The sequence below is a fragment of the Panicum virgatum genome, chromosome 3N (genome assembly GCF_016808335.1).
Source record: "Panicum virgatum strain AP13 chromosome 3N, P.virgatum_v5, whole genome shotgun sequence".
In the NCBI taxonomy this organism is placed as follows: Eukaryota; Viridiplantae; Streptophyta; class Magnoliopsida; order Poales; family Poaceae; genus Panicum; species Panicum virgatum.
The window spans coordinates 25,346,968-25,363,257 of NC_053147.1; the positions used below are offsets into that span (position 1 = coordinate 25,346,968).

The following is a 16,290-nucleotide window of genomic DNA, read 5'->3' on the forward strand; positions in this document are numbered from 1 at the left end:
AACAAGTCTCATTTTCATCAAGTGATCTCCTTTGTGACCCTTACGCATGCAATGATGGTGCAAGCTAAAATCATATGCGAAAGAATAGTAAACATGAAGTACACATCTATATGACAAGAAACGCATAACAAGAATTTAAGCTCTACTTGTCAAGTTTGAACCCACGGGAAGCTTCTTCATGATGAGCCTTTCTACAAGCCTAGAGGAAAACAAGTGGACCACCACCTCTAGCTAAACCCATGCTCATCACTATCTTACCATGGTTAGACAAGTGTCCTATATGTATGCATTTTTCTATATGACATGGCAACTTACATGACGTTTGCCGCATCTAATACATTAAGCTCATTTCTTAGCCTAACAAATGTACTCTCGTCTAATGGTTTTGTGAATATATCCGCCAATTGCTCCTCGGATCTCACACCTTGAAGAGATATGTCTCCTTTAGCTTCGTGATCACGCAAGAAGTGATGGCGAATATCAATGTGCTTTGTGCGAGAGTGTTGAACCAGATTTTTGGCAATTTTTACAGCACTTTCATTGTCACAAAGGAGTGGAATCCTATCTAGTTTCACACCAAAGTCCAAAAGCGTTTGCATCATATATAGGATTTGGGCACAACATGCACCGGCCGCAATATATTCCGCTTCCGCGGTGGACAAAGCCACGGAATTTTGCTTCTTACTTGACCAAGAAACTAGAGAACGCCCAAGCAAGTGGCAACCCCTGGAGGTACTCTTGCGATCCACACGGCTTCCAGCAAAATCCGAATCCGAGTATCCCAAGAGATCTAAGCTAGCGCCTTTGGGGTACCACAAGCCTATGCTTGGGGTGTGCTTGAGATATCGAAGGATTCTATTCACAGCCGAGATGTGTGATTCCTTTGGGTTTGCTTGAAAGCGGGCACACAAGCACACACTAAACATTATATCGGGCCTAGATGCGGTAAGGTAAAGCAAAGACCCTATCATAGAATGATAGAGGGATTGATCAACCAGTTTACCGTCCACATCCAAGTCGAGATGCCCATTGGTTGCCATGGGTGTCTTGATCGGCTTGCATTCATCCATCTTGAACTTCTTCAAGATATCTTTAGTATATTTTTCTTGATGGATGAACGTCCCTTCCTTCAATTGTTTGACTTGAAAACCAAGGAAGATGGTCAATTCGCCGATCATGGACATCTCGAATTCCCTAGACATCATGGTAGCAAACTCATGGCTTAGTAATTCATTAGTTGAGCCAAAGATAATATCGTCAACATAAATTTGACAAATGAAAAGATCCCCGTTGACGTCTTTTGTGAACAATATGGTGTCCACCCTCTCGATCTTGAAGCCTTGCATGATTAGGAAGTCACGAAGCCTCTCATACCAAGCCCTTGGAGCTTGTTTGAGCCCATAGAGTGCCTTGTGCAACCTATAAACATGGTTATGATTCCTCGGATCTTCAAACCCGGGAGGTTGCTCAACATAAACAAGTTCGTTAATAATGCCATTTAAGAATGCACTTTTCACATCTATTTGATATAACTTGATATTATGATGTGAAGAATAAGTAAGAAGGATGCGGATAGCTTCAAGTCTTGCGACTGGAGTAAAAGTTTCACCAAAATCCAAACCTTCGACTTGAGAAAACCCTTTTGCCACAAGTCTTGCTTTATTGCGTATCACCACCCCATGTTCATCTTGCTTGTTTTGGAAGACCCACTTGGTGCCGATGATGTTCTTGTTTTTCGGAGGAGCTTCGAGGACCCAAACTTCATTACGGGTGAAGTTGTTCAATTCTTCTTGCATGGCCATCACCCAATCTGAGTTCTCAAGCACTTCCTCTATGCTAGTGGGTTCAATACAAGAAACAAACGAGTAATGTTCGCAAAATGAGACATGCTTAGAGCGAGTTCTTACTCCCTTGGAAGGACTACCAATGATTTGACCAATTGGATGATCCTTGGAGATGCGACCATGCTTCACTGGCGGTTCATGCGTGGATGTTTGTTGAAGTGGATCATGGGTGACTTGTGCTTGTGGTGGAACATTTTCCTCTTCTTGTTCTTGGACTTGGGGTGTTGACGTTGGCACATTTTCTTGAGATTGTGGATCATCTTTTTCTCGATCTTCATCCACTTGGGGTGCCATGGAGGTGCTTGGTGTAGATGAGGAAGGTCCTCCCCCTTGATCATTGCCTTCATACACCTCTTCCGACTTGATATCCCCAATGGACATCTTCTTCAAAGCTTCATCAATCTCCTCATCACCTACATTGTCATAGCCAACAACCTCCTCTTGGGAGCCATTAGATTCATCAAACTCCACATCACATGTTTCTTCAACTAACCCGGAGGTTTGATTGAATACTCTATATGCCTTGTAGTTTGATGCATAACCAAGAAAGAATCCTTCATCACATCTACTCTCAAACTTACCGAGCATTTTCTTCTTATAGATGAAGCATTTGCAACCAAAGACTCGAAAGTAGGATATATTTGGTTTCTTCCAGGTGATGAGCTCATATGGAGTTTTCTTGAGGAGTCGGTGGGGATACACTCGGTTGGATACATGGCAAGCCGTATTGATTCCTTCCGCCCAAAACTTCTCGGATGTGCCATAATCATCCAACATTGCTCTTGCTAGAGTGATTAGAGTTTTGTTCTTTCTTTCTACCACTCCATTTTGTTGAGGCGTGTAGGTGGCGGAGAACTCATGCTTGATGCCTTCTTCATCGCACCATTCTTCAATCTTCATATTCTTGAACTCGGTGCCGTTGTCACTCCGGATCTTCACAATTGGGGAGTTGTACTCCCTTTGAGCTCTTCTTACAAATGTCTTGAAGACTTCTGGAGTTTCACTCTTATCGCCTAGAAACATGACCCAAGTATAACGTGAAAAATCATCAACGATTACTAGGCAATAGAGGTTACCACCAATGCTCTTGTATGTAGTTGGACCAAAGAGATCCATGTGTAGTAGCTCGAGCGGCTTGGAGGTAGACAACATCATCTTGATGGGATGATGTGTTGCAACTTGCTTTCCGGCTTGACATGCTTTACATAATTTGTTCTTGTCAAATGTGACGTCCTTCAAGCCGGTGATCAACCCTCTCTTGTGGGCTTTCTTGAGGTTGCTCATGCCAATATGAGCAATTCTTCTATGCCAAAGCCACCCAAGCGACGACTTGGTGAATAGGCATGTCATGGAGCTTGTTTGCTTTGAAGAGAAATCCACCAAGTAAATGTTGTCATGCCTAAACCCCGTGAATACCAATGACTTGTCTTCTTCAAGGGTTACTACAACACCATTCTTGTCAAAGGTACACGTTAGTCCAAGATCACATAATTGAGCAATTGAAATAAGATTAAAACTAAGTGCTTCTACAAACACGACATTAGAAAAAGATAAATCTTTTGAAATTGCTATTCTACCCAAACCTAAAATTTTTCCCCTTGAGTTATCACCATAGGTGACATGTTCATGATCGCCGGGGTCTTCAAGAGAGATGAACATGCTATCATTGCCGGTCATGTGTTGAGAGCAACCGCTATCAAGTACCCAATATTTTCCACCGGCTTTGTAGTTCACCTACACACATGAGAATTTCACTTTTGAGTTTTTAGAACCCAAACAAGCTTTGGGCCTTGCACATGTGTGACAAGAGCTTTTGGAACCTAAAGTTGCTTGGGGAGCTTCTTCTTTGACACCTTAGTGATTTTGTCAATGAATTTGGCATTCGCCTTGCCCTTTACTTTACTCAAAAGAAAATGGTTATTTTGAAACATTAATGAGTAATTCTTTGGTAAAGTGGGAAGAGGGCGTGATGGTAAGGTGCACTCCCTAGTGTGGTGCCCGGTGGCATGGCAATGTTGGCAATATGAACCAACTTTCTTGATGAAGCTAGTCTTGATCTTCGGAGAAGGAGTAGTGCCTTGATTTGGCTCCGGAAATGAACCAAGACCTCTCTTGCCATAGTCACGAGCATTGTTGAAGATAATTTCCTTGTGGATGTATTCTCCTCGTGAGAGCTTCTCCACACTACTCTTGAGGCTTGCCACTTGATCCATCAATTCCTTTTCCCTAGAAGGAGCAAGCTCAGGCACAATATTAGTAGCACTTGCATTAATGAGTAGGTCATCACATGAAGTAGAAGCATTGACCTTTTCAATATTTTCATTGAAAGAGTTCTCAAGACTTGGGTCAATAGCTTCATAGGCAAATTCAAGTTCTTAATATTTGTGAGACAACTCCCTATGCTCTTGTTTAAGCTTTTTGTGGCTCTCTTCAACTTGCTTAGCAAGTACAAGTGACTCATTGTGCTTTTTGAGCAAGTCATTGTACTTGCCAAGCAAATCGGAGTGGGCAAGCTCTAACTTGGCATGAGTGCTCTCAAGAAGCTTGACTTTGCCCTTTTCTCTCTTGATAACGGATGTATACTCATTAATGAGGTTAGTAAACTCATAAGGGTCAAGCTCATCATCACTATCATCTTCACTCTCACATACCTTAGAGTTACCTTTGGCCATGAGGCACATGGGAGGTGGAGGTAGCGGTGGTTCTTCATTGGTGAGGGCGATGGTGACGATGTCTTCTTCATCACTTGAATCTTCACTTGATGAGACATCGGTCACCCATTCTTGTTTTTTCACCAAGAAACTTCTCTTGGTGTGGCCTTTCTTCTTTGGGAAGCGCTTGGTCTTCTTGTCATGGCTCTTCTTCCCAAGTTTCTTGTTCTTGTTCTTCTTTTCATCTTCATCATCATCGCTTTAATCATGGTGATGCTTGCTCTTGTTGTCCTTCTTTCTCTTGTCCGGCTTGGGGCAATCGGGAGAGATGTTGCCTTTTTCTCCACAATTTGTAGCATGTTTTGTGCTTGACATCTTCCCTTGGCCAGAACATCCTTCTTTTATGGTCAAAGTTGTAACCCTTCTTGTTTATCTTGTCACTCAAGCGTGTGAACTTTCTCATCATGAGAGCAAGTTCTCCATCTTCTTCATCATCGGATGAGCTTTCATGATGATCTTCTTCTTCATTGCTTGAGTTTGATTCTTGCTTGATCATCTTGAGCTTGCGGTGCTTGTTGGCCTTGGTTTTGAGAGCGATTGTTTTGCTTGTAGTTGGCTATTCGGACATACCAAGGATACCAATTTCATGAGCGCGAATTTCGCCCACAACCTCTCCCACTTTCATCATATCAAGATTCTCCTTTTGAAGCATAGCATTGATGATGTTGTACTTGGGCTTCGGAAGGAGCATGAGAATCTTGCGGTTGATGGAGCCACTGTCAATTTTAGATACTTCAAGAGCATTAATGTCCTTGACAATGACATTCAAGCGAGAATACATATCATTGCAATTTTCATGAGCTAGCATCTTAAAGGAATCATACTTAGCTCTATACAAGTGATATTTTTGCTCACGAACTTTTATGGAGCCTTCATGAATTTCAATTAGCTCTTTCTAAATATCACTTGCCAAGTCCATGCCATTTACTCTAGCAAAGACTTCCTCACTAATGGCTTCGAAAATTGCATTTCTAGCCTTTGCATTCCACTTTAGTTGTTCGGGGGTGGGATTTCCGGTGAACCCGGTCTTAGTTGCTAACCACACTTCGGGGGCAATCGCATCAAGATATGCGGCCATGCGAACTTTCCAAAAAGCAAAGTTCTTGGCCTCGAAGTGAGGTGGCGAACCACCCATCTTGGCCATAGCTCTAGGCGGTGAGGCATAATGATCCAAATGAGCAACGAGGCTCTGATACCAATTGTAAGGATCGATGGACCAAGAGGGGGTGAATTGGGCCTTTTTCAAATTTCTAAAACAAATTAAAGCAACCTTAACCTATGCAATACTAGTACGGCTCAATTCACCAACCAGCTAACTAAGCAAACTACACAAGCTATCAAAGATACAACAAGATATGGAACTAAGTAAGGTAGAGCTAAGTTATGATCTCTAAGGTCAAGCACATGAATAATTGCATGAAAGTAAGTGCTTGAAAGTAAAGAGAGGGCAAGAGACAACCGGATTTTTTCCCGTGGTGTCGATGTGTTGGCACACACCCCTAATCCACGTTGTGACACTCACTAAGAGTCTTGTCGCCTCCCATGTCATCGAGACGAGGGCGCTCACTAAGAGTCTCCGTTCACCATCCCGGCGTGGTGGAGCTCAAGCCACGTACAAACTTCTTCGAGCTCCCACAATCATTGGCAAGCTCTGGAAGAAACTCCTCAATCACCATGATCGCCTAGGTGCTGCCAATCACCAAGAGTAACAAGCTAGGGCCTTCACTTGAGTAAGAACCGATCACCAAGAACAGATGCACACAAGCTTCTCTCTACTCAAATCCTTAGTCTTGCTTCTTGGATGATTGAATGAACAAATATGTGGAAGATGAAGCTCAAGGTGGCTCTCAACAATAGTATGAGTGTATGAATGTTGCCTGGTGTCAAGAGTGTTCAAAATGACCCATTGGAGGGGTATATATAGGCAGCTCACACGAATAGAGCCGTTGGAGAAAAGCTGCCAGAAAAGTACTTAACGCCGGTTAATCCGACGATCCTCTAATTGTCAGCATCGGTTTAACCGATGAATGTAAACTGCCCATTTGGAAAACTAGCCATTACAACTCGGGCAGATTAACCAACGTATCATCGGTTTAACCGGTGAGTGTAGTTGTACACTGATCAACTGAAAAATCAACTCTCTGGACAACTGCACTGACGTTAACCCAAATCCATCGTCGGTTTAACCGGTGAGTATAACTTCTAAAATCCCTGGAAAAAACCAACTCTCTGGGCTAATGCACCGACGTTAATTTCAAACATCGTCGGTTTAACCGGTGTATATAACTTGAAACACCTGGAAAACCAATGTTCTGGACAACTGCACCGACGTTAATTTCAAATATCGTTGGTTTAACCGGTGTATGTACTTGTCCAGACTCTGCTAACTGCGTTTAACCGACGTATAGAAAATTGGAGGTGTCGGTTAAACCGGTGTATAGACTTTTTCTGATTTTGCCTTTTCTGATTTGAGTCTTGAATGAAATCCAAATATTCTTGAGATATAAGTTGAAAACCACTTATTTGAACTTCTAGGAACCTGAGTGACCATAGTGTGCATCCATTTTTGATTGACCATGTCCATGCTCAAGTTACTTGGCCTTAACCCCTCTTAATAGTGCGACCTCTATAAAACTACAAAACCTATACTAATCTAAGTGTCCTTCTCAACCTTGCGACACTTAGGACTAGAAAGATCCTTAGTCTTGTTATAAATTTGAGATGAATACCGAGATCGCCTTTTTGAATAATGAAATTGAGGGGCCTCTTTAACATATGACCAAATGAGCGATAATGATTCATTAAGCTGCACAAACTCATTAGTCACAATAATGGTTGTCATTAATCACCGAAACATACCTAGAGGGCCTAGATGCTTACAGCGGGGCCACATCTGCCCTACCCGACTCCCTCTACCGGCGCGCACGCGAGGCCGTCGCGCGGCGGGACGGCGCGAGGCCAGCTGTGGCAAGACGATGCGCACACGAGGCCAGCGCGGGATGGCAGCGGCTCGACGTGGAGGCTGAGGTGCGCGGCACAACACAGGGCTGAGTAGCGGTGAGGCGCAGGGCGGAGGTGCGACGCGGGGCCACACCTGCCCTCCCTGCCTCCCTCCCCTGTCCTCCTCTGCTCCCTCCCCCGACGAGCGCCGGGCCGCACCTGCCCTCCTTGGCTCCCTCCACCCGTGCGCACGTGAGGCCTCCGCGCGGCGGGACGGTGCGTGGACGGCAGTGGTGGGGCGACGCGCAGACGAGGCCGGCACGGTGAAGCGGCAGCGACAGGATGGTAGCGATGCGGCGCGGAGGCCGAGGTGTGCGGTGCGACGCAGGGCCAAGGAGCGGTGCGACGTAGGGCGGAGGTGGCGAGGAGTAGCGTGGGGCGAAGCCGAAAGCGCGAGGCGGAGCCGCAGATGGAGCCGTCGGGAAGCGCGGCGCGGGACGGTGGATCAGGGGTAGTGGCGGAGCTCGCGACGGCGGCGTAGGAGATCGCGAACGAGCTACGGCCGACGGAGCTCGGGGACCAGCTGCGTCCGGCGGAAGGAAGGGGTGCGGACAGCGCGGCGAGACGAAGTAGCAACGGTGCACCAGCGCGGAGAGGCCGGTGCACGGGTTCCACGGCTCCACGTGCGTAGCAGTTGGCGTCGAAGGCGAAGTGGGACCGAAGCGGGTGTAGCACACATCCGCTACTCTGCTTAATTTGGAGGAACAACCTCCATCCGCTACCGCCGCGGACGCGGTAGCGTCCCTGCTGCAGCGCCTTCGTCTGCTATCCGCATCCTGGAGGATGCGATAGCAGATGCCGGTGCCCTAACATAGGAACTTAGAGCAACTCCAACCCACCTCTCATCAGACCTCCTATCCTGCATTTAGGAGAGAGAAACACCAAAAACATCTCCAACCCACCTCTCATCGGCTTACTAAGGATAGAAGACCTCTCATCGAGAGGTCCGACCTCTTACATCTAGGAGCTCTGGTCTGGACTCTCATCTGGGGCGAGGAGCAACGACCGCCCCCTTCCCACACCGGCACGCACATCGCTCCCTCCAAGTGCGCACCTCCCATAGTCTCCATTTTTCTTCAGTCGCGCCGGCCCCGGCGGCCAAGATAGGGGGCGGGAGGTCTGGGAGGGAGGGAGGACCGATTCCGGCCAGCGCGCGGGTCTGGACGCGGCGCCCGCGGCGAGAGGTGGTGGGAGGGCACACTGCAGCTGCTTGGCTTGGATCCGCATGGTCGATGGAGGTTGGGGTGAGGATCTGCGGCCTGTGCTCGTCGCTGCATGCTGTGCTGCTCATGGAGGGGAGAGGAGCAAGCAGGGCTCATTGCTGCCTGCGGTGCTGCTGTGCTACTCATTGAAGGGGAGGGAAGTTGGGGAGGGGAGCAAGCACGACTCGCTCTCGTGCTCGTGGCCGGCTCCTGTGTGCTACTCGTCCACCTGTTGTGCTTCAACAGAGAGAGATAGTGGGTAGAGAAGAGAAGAAAACAGAAGCCCATTTTCTTGTGCAGATTCAACAGAGGAATTGATATATGCAATGTTTTTGCAATTTGTATTTGATATCCTCGGAAAACAGGCTGTTCGAAAAATAGCTGTTCGAAATCTAGCCGTTGCAAATAAATCGTGCAAAAATAAAACGGTAATTCAAAATAATTATCATAGTAGTTACTTGATATGAATAAAAAAATGAGAGAGTTCGAGGTATGGGAGTAAGTATGAGAAGTCTGTTGGAGTTCATTGTGAAATATGAGAGAGAAATAGGATGAGAGACAAGTGGAATAGGGGGCTAAAAATAAGAGATGAGTTGGAGTTGCTAGTCTAGTTATAGACAGTTGACCCGATCGTCCTGCGCTCGCACACCAGACCCCGCGCGGCTTCATGCCCCCATGTCCAGTTTTCAGACAGGTGGACCCCCTCCTCCCGCGTTGCCGTGCTCGCACGAGCAGATCGCTCGTTGTGAGGTTTCTTTCCCCTCTGCCCATCCTCCTGCGCTCGCACGCGATGCGGCAGCGCCTCAGGCACGCACCCCGCACCTCCGGCATCCCGGCTATGCCCCTCCACCCAGGCATCGGCTGGGCCTCTGCTTGGGAGCTATGGGGTGCGGCGTGTAGCGGTCGGCGGACGGACGGGTTGCGGCAGGGGCGGGTGGTAGCGTGAGCTAGGGTGGCGCAAGGTGGGAGTGACGGGAAGCGGTGGACGCCGGGATGAGATCCCATGTCGTGCAGCTTCGTTCCCCTCCGCCCGTCCTCCTGCACTCCAGGTCCTCCATCTCCTCCGACCATGAGGATCTGCTTCTCTGCTCCTTTTTATATACAATCTACAATCTAAACTACTTTAATCTGACTCGTAAACTTATTGACTATACAGATGGAGGACGAGTAGCGCTGAGGATCTGCAGAAGGACTAAAGGAACAAGATCAGGGAGAAGGATAGTCTGCCGCCTGTTTTTCTAGTTTGCAGAAATAGAAAGCGTGCTCTGCTCTGGCTTGGATGAGATCAATGGATAAGCTGCTGATGTGGTTTACTAGGTGGAGATTCAGAGCAGGGAGAAAAACTGGTGCTTGTAAGGCTATTTTCTTGGATTCTGAAGGAGAGAAGAGACATGGCGTGCAGCTGCTTGTTGTGCTGCTTTGGTTTTTGAGGGAAAGAATCGTGTAGGCAAATTTATGAGCACGAGCTGTTGCTTGATTCGATGGAGGGAGGATCTGGTGGACCTGCAGCTTGGTGGATCTTTGGGTGCTTCTCATAATTTATGTACATCTAGGACCGCTATATTTCTTAATAATGTTTTGTCAAGTTAGTACCTGCTATAAAACTTTTAACTTTTTTCCTTGAGTCAACTTATCCACATCATTCATTTTTCCTTGTGTGGAATTTTGCGAAGGAGAAGAAGAAAAGTTAGTAAAGATTGTAGGAATATTGCAGCAATTCTGAGCTCAATATGTGAGTCAAACTTACCTTTCTGTATTAGGTGTTTATCATTTTGTTTGAAAAAATGAGTTCACAACCATATTCCACACAATTGCAACCCCAAGTATTTTTTTTACCATAATACTTAGGTTGTTTGTTTTCTTTGTCTGGTACGGAAGGATTTATATTCTCTCGTTACAGAAAAAATTGTGAAGGCGCAAGAGGTTAAATTGCATTAAGTATAGCTTTAGAAAATATTATGACTCCATGAAGAGAATGAGAATTCGTAGCAACGCACGAGCATTTCTGCTAGTATAGTAGTAACTATATAAAGCAAGGAACAAATCCTTTGGGTATTCTATGATTTTTTTCTTCAGATTCAACCCGTTCATTTCATTAGTGCTGAGAAACTCAATCGATTCCCGCGACATGGCCGCTCATCTTACTAGAGAAGAGACAATCTTACAAGAGAAGAGATAGAGGCCCGAACTGAATCAGCAGCTTTGGGCTTGGCTTCTCTCCCGCCACCACATTCCAAATCAGCCCACTCTCTCTGCGGCCCATCCACCCATCCACTTATCTATGAAGTGAGTGACACGAGCCAGCCCACGCCTCGGGGACTCGACTTCGACCGCGCCCCGCCAAAACACTCTCCAACCCCCTTGTCTCCATCTTCGACTCTTCTACTCTGCTCTTGTCAGTGTTTTACCATCACGTCTACCTAGAGATACCCTTAGGTAGAGAGATGATCGTGGGGGATCGCCGAGATCAAGAACACGATGGTGCAAGCAACATAAGGGTATTACGCAACATCTACGGCCCGAACCTGTCTAAACCCTTGTGTTGCTTGCACCATTATGTTCTAGATCTCGGCAATCCCCCACGATCATCTCTCTACCTAAGGGTATCCCTAGGTAGCCGTGACGGTAAAACACTGACAAGAGCGGAATGGAAGAGTCGAAGATGGAGACAAGGGGGTTGGAGAGTGTTTTGGCAGGGCGCGGTCGAAGTCTACCACCCTTCCCCCTCCCCGATCTCCGTCTTCGACTCTTCTACTCCGCTCTCTCCTCTTTCGCTCGCTTATCAGCTGTCAGTCACCACCAAACCCCAAGCTAGAGTGTCGCTTCACCGCTACCATGCCCGGGTAGAACCACCCCACGAATGAATGTTCGCCAAAAAATATATCCTCCGAAGATGCATAGCAAATGGCATGAGGATGTAAGTAAAAAACTTTATCAATATTTCAACTTGTTTTGTAAATTGTTGTTATTAATATTCTCACTTTTCCATAGCTCAATGCAATGCTAGAGAAACTCATACCATAGGAACAGAACTGCAAACAGCACAAGGGCCGCTATGTCTTGACTCTTGAGGAGGAAGAAGAAGTAGTTGCTTAGTTCATCCATTGTCTCATATCCCTCTCCTCTCGCTTGGAACACTATTATAGACATGGGCTGGGCCCAAGTATGTGCACACAAGCACTAGTTGTTCCGTATCTTGTCTTGGGCTTACTGGCCTCTTGCTTGTCATCGGCCTATTCTGGCAGCTGATCCCTGACACAACTATATCGGCACGATCGACCTAACCGAACCATAGAGAAATCATAGTCTCACAAATTTAACTAGTGTTACTGCACTATCTTCTTTTTAAAGAAATTGCAAATTTAACTAGTACGAGTGCACTATCTTCTTTTTTTAAAAAAAAGGTAATGCATTTAACATCCTATGGGTTGGACGTTCATTAGTCACATGCTAATCACTGAACCCTTTTCTTCTTCTCCATTATCCTCTCCCCTTCTGTTTGATGCCCCTCTCTCAAGCCATGGCTGCTTACCACCTCAGCATCCCCTCCAGGAGCATAAATGCAATAGTGTTGTGGTATACTCCCTCCGTCCCAAAATAAATGCAATTCTAGGACCAAGCACACAAACCAATATTAGGTGTAAAATTACCAAAATACCCTTTGTCTTTTGTGGTGAGTGGAGGAGGTGTTAGTTGTCTTTTGGGAGAATGTTCCGGAAATTGTCTTGTCGTTTGTGGTAGGTAGGTCAAAGTTACCATTTTTTGTGGGACAAATTTTGAACTCTATAATTGCACTTATTTTGGGACGGTTAGAATGGAGAATATACAAAATAAAAAATATTTGGATACGATGAAAACTAAAGGGGATGCATCCACTTCTCATTAAGATTTCAATGCAAATTCAAAATTAAATTACGTATATATTTCTGGTGGTTCACACTCAGTCACTCGGTTAGATATTTTTCTATAACTCTAAAGATAATTTATCGCCGTAAAAAATGTACATTGCTAGTCCAAAAATAATCCAATATAATCTTATTAAAATATAAATATTTATATATATTATACAAAAGCATTTTGTTTTCTTTTACATTTATGTTTCCAAAAGATATGGTTCTATGATGATGAAAAAGTTTTCATGATAATTGGATTTGTGCCGTACTGCCATTAGAGCAAGAGAAATAAATAACATGACTAAACCAAACTATTTGCAATAATTTATTTTGTTGTAAAATTATATATAGTAATATAAAAAAACCTAGCCACCCGCACTATTTGCGGAGGCCATCTTGCTAGTTTAGCAATACTTAATTGTTTGCCAATAGATAACTAAGTATTGCAATAAGAAGCATCAAATGATCGACAGCCACATATACCCCAAGAAACGTGACATCAAGTCGACCCGCCATAAACCATCATTGAACAACCTCTATTGAGCAATAGAATATAAAATGAAGGTGATAGCACTCACCATATTAAGCAATACTTTATCCAAAAAAACATATTAAGCAACACTTAATTTTTTCCATTAGATAATTAAGTATTACTATAAGAGGCATCAAATGAATGACAGCGAAATATACCCCCAAAAATCACCATATTAAGCAATACTTTATCCCAAAAAGAACCATATTAAGCAATACTTAATTTTTCCATTAGATAATTTAGTATTGCAATAAGAGGCATCAAATGAATGACAGCCAAATATTCCCCCAAGAAGCATGACATCAAGAATTAATTATCTTTTCTAGATTTTATTTTCTTCATCCATCCACCTCTATATAAGCATGGCCAAAAAGAAGTGTCACATCCAAATCATCAAGCTATTGAATAGATAAAGGAGTTAGAAACAAGGTCTCTCATCTTATGGCGCTTCTCAAAACCAAAGGCACAATGCCTGTTAGTAGTGGCCACCGTGATCATGGCGTTGGCCGTGTCGCACTGCTTCGGTCGAGGAGGCGGTACATCATGTGCAGGTACTTTAACTATTTTTGTCTTATAATATAATTTTACGTGCTGACTCCTATTCCACTTTGATCATTGTTATTTTTATATTGCAGGTCAATGTTTACGTCAGCCAAGATGCACTCCTGACAAGTGCAAGCAATTATGTGTTTCATCAGGGTTTACCAATATTTTATCAACAACATGTATCAAGTTTCCAAGTAGTGAAAGGTGTTGTTGCAGATATGCTTGTAGAGAGACTCCTCCTGTTTTAGCAGGCTGAACCAGTAACTTTCTTTGCATTGTCTAAAGATAATGCAGAAAGACACGAGGCAAGCATGATCATCATATATATCATCTCCGCCTAATAAAAGTAATTTTTATCTTTGGCTATTTCTGAAACGCTGAGGTACCTTTTGTGACATCCCAGAGTTTTAAAATTCTAAGCAAGAATTTTTAAATATTATATCATGCATAATGAACACCGAATCGTGATTAACAAACTAGAACAATTCATATATATATATATATATATATATATATATATATATATATATATATATATATATATATATATATATATGTTTTGTTGTGCATGCGTAAAGTATTTGTAACTTTCAAACCAAATCAAATGAGTCCTTAAAAGTTTTTAGACACATTCACCATGTCATGTTAAACAAAAGTCTAATTGGACACCAGGAGTAAAAGTGACAAAAAATCATGACAAGTTCCTTAATAAGTAAGTCATCTCAAAGTTTTAAAATAACACACAAACCATTGTTCAAATGGAAAAGTGACCGAAACAAAAGTTGTAGATCTCGAAAAACTGAACAAAATTGATATTGAAAAGTTTTTCATTTGAGGCCCACAAGTGGGAGAAAAATTTAATTTTCAGATAGGAACCCTGAACTTTTCTCTATTTACGAGTTTGCCCCTGTCTTCATCTTCTACGTTTCCTCCTCCCTGTTCTCTGCCTACGGTCGGCATCCGTACGCCGGCGCGGCCACCTGGCCGGCCACTCGCCGTGCCCCCAGCCAAACCCGCCTCGACGCCCCTGGTTTTCCCCAGACCGGCAACCCCGACGTCACTCGGCCTCACCACGCGGCGCCGTCTCCCTGCGTGCACGCCGAGGATGGCCGTCCGCAGCGCCACACCCCTGCCCTCCCTATCCCAGTCGTTCCTTCGTAGCTAAGGAGCCCCAGCTCACCCTCCTCCTCTCACCCACGCCTATAAAAGGACGAGCAACACCCTTCCCTGCGCCCAGACCCGCCGCCGCCCTCCATGAACGCCGGCGAGCTCCGCCCCGCAGTGGCGCCGCCCCTCCGCCCCCATTGCCAAGAATTGAGCACCCCACGACCTTCTCCACCCCACACTGAACCTCCCCAGTCCGAAAGCCCCTTCCCAGCACCGCCGGTGAACCGCCGTGGCGGCACGGATTGCCGCCGGCCGCCTGCTCTTGTGACGCCGCCGCCTCGGATCTCCTCCCCGCGAACCAAGGACACCAAGAGGTACGGTTCAGTCCCCTCTACCTTTCCCCCCACCCTAACCCTCGCCGCCGGCGATCCTCCTCACCGGAAACACGGCTGCCGCCGCTCCTCTGTTCTGTAAACTCCGGCCAAGGACCTAAATGTAATAGAAAAACTGATTTCCAGGGGTGAAACGGCAAAATATGCATGAACTCTGAGCTGCAAACTTGTAAAATCAACAACAATTCATAGAAAAATCAAAAAAAATACAATCTAAGATGTTTTGGAATCATTGGAACGAAACCTACAATTTTGTTACACTCACATGTTCAGTTTCTGCTTCTGTTTTAATCTATGTTAAAGATTAAATTAAATAGCTCCTAAATGTTCTAGGAGTTTCACTCATCAACTATAAGTGATTTTTGGCAGCTAGATACTTTGCACCATATATATAGCTTTGTGTAAAATTTGAAGGCCCAGAAAATAACTGTAGCTATAGGTTTCATTCAGATCTTGCTCTTGGTTAGTAATAAATGCTATATTTTTGTTCTTGATGTTCTACTTGGTATTTTTCAAATGAAACTTTTCCAGTGCACTTAAGATACTAAAAGAACAATGTGGTAAAAGTTTGAAACCCATTACAACTGTTTAGCTTTGGCTTTCATTTAATACACAAGTAATAGTGCTATTTCATGATAAATAGTTCTGGTGCTTAGAAAAATCTGAACTATTTACCATTACTTTTTTTGAGAAGATGAACCTGCATGCCAAGTTTGAGGGTCAAATATTGAGTAGAACTAGAAATATTAACTGCTCATGAAATCACTAGGTTTAATTTGTGTATTTTCTCCTGGTGGCTATGTTCTGTATTTACTCATAAAACTTGCGCACAATCATGTTATCAGTATGTAGATGCTACAAAAAAGATTTTGGAATTCTTTACTTAACAATAACTAGCTCAAATAAATATGCATATGCTAAATTAAGTAAATGCAATACTAAATATCCTACTATATAAAAATGCTGAAAGTTTTACTGAAGCATGCCCATACTTAAAGTAGGCTGTAGTAAAAATTTGAGACCCAGAAACACTCTAGAACTCTTTGTATATTTTAGTTTTGCT

General features: G+C 44.5%; 1 long non-coding RNA gene across 1 annotated transcript; it reads left to right on the forward strand.

Moving 5' to 3' along the window:
• Positions 1 to 9,475: 9,475 nt before the first annotated feature.
• Positions 9,476 to 10,381, forward strand: LOC120667448. The gene is made up of 2 exons (XR_005672192.1): positions 9,476 to 9,806; positions 9,914 to 10,381. It is a non-coding gene; the product is annotated as an uncharacterized LOC120667448 (long non-coding RNA).
• Positions 10,382 to 16,290: the final 5,909 nt, after the last annotated feature.